Below are 1382 nucleotides of genomic sequence, written 5' to 3'. Positions count from 1 at the left end.
TCCTCTACAACCCTTTTGGTAGCACCTAATTCTTCGAGCAAATTGAAATCCCTAAAGAACTTTGTCATGCTAAACAGAAGAACAATGCTCTTTCTTCCATAGCCCAAAAAGAAAAATACTACTCTTTTTTTTTCCAAAACAAATGTTGTTATGTTTGAATACAGTGAAACGAGTAAAAATCCTAGACCTTTGTTAGCATGTCTTGAAAATTCTCAAAATATACATCACATATCAATAATTCTAAATATCTTATCAAGTTGCAGTTGCCAAATCAAAACAAAACCAAAAATGTATCCCCACGGATAAAAGTTAACAATTACAATCCAATGAAATAAGAATGTCATTATCAGATATAAGTACCTGAAAAATCACAGGTAGCCAATAGGTTTATTTTATTTTGTTTTGTTTCATCTTATTTTTTGGCATATACTAAGTAACCAAATTCAATTTTTATAATAAAATATAAACAACTAAACAGCTCAATTTTTTTAATATTGCAAAGAGATGTGTGTTTTTCATCGTTATTTTGTCATCTGAGTTTAACATTGCTATAGAAAAGAAGTTTTACTTTTTAGAAAATGGAAAATGTTATTGCTGTTTTGTGTTTATTAATTTTTTTAATCGATTAAATACAACACGTCAATGCTGTTTTGTGAAAAAAATATTTAAAAAAATAAAATTGAAAACGGCAAAGCCCTTTTGTGTTATGGTATATTTTTTAAAATTAAAGAATAGAATACGGCAATGCTATTTTAAGGTTTTTGTATTTTTTAAATTAAAAAAGGGAAAACAGCAACGTTGTTTTGTTTGAAACGAGTTTGAAATTTTGAACAGGTCAAAATGGGATTGACATTTTGCAGAAAAAATAACTGGCACAAATAAAAAAATATAAAATCAACTATAAAAGGAACTCGAGTCCAGTAAAACATTTTAAGGAGAGAAGAGTAGAGGTGAAGAAGAAGTTGTTCTTCTTTCTGAGACTTTGAGAGAGCTCCTTAGTTATTTGAGTTGCATATTGAGAGCGAAAAATTTGTGAGTGGATGTAATAAATGTATAAAATGAAGAGTTATGTTAGTTTAAAAATATATTATAATGGTCAGATTTTATCTCATACACACGAAGGTGTGACTTTTATGTGAAAATTCATGTGTTATTGTTGTTCTTCTTTCGATAACATATGAAGGACTCAAGAGTGTGCTTTCTAAAAGTGTAGATCATCAAGTGCTAAAGAGAACGACAAATATTTTGTACAGGTAGCTTGTGCTAGTATATGGTAGTTTTATTCAATTTCAAGTAATATATATGGCTGATGAATCTTTTATGTATACTTTGAATTTGATACCATGAATGCATTGGAATTTCCTAAATATATAAATATAGGT

This window comes from Arachis ipaensis, chromosome B01 (assembly GCF_000816755.2).
Source record: "Arachis ipaensis cultivar K30076 chromosome B01, Araip1.1, whole genome shotgun sequence".
Lineage (NCBI taxonomy): Eukaryota > Viridiplantae > Streptophyta > Magnoliopsida > Fabales > Fabaceae > Arachis > Arachis ipaensis.
Note: the sequence above shows the minus strand (reverse complement) of the source record.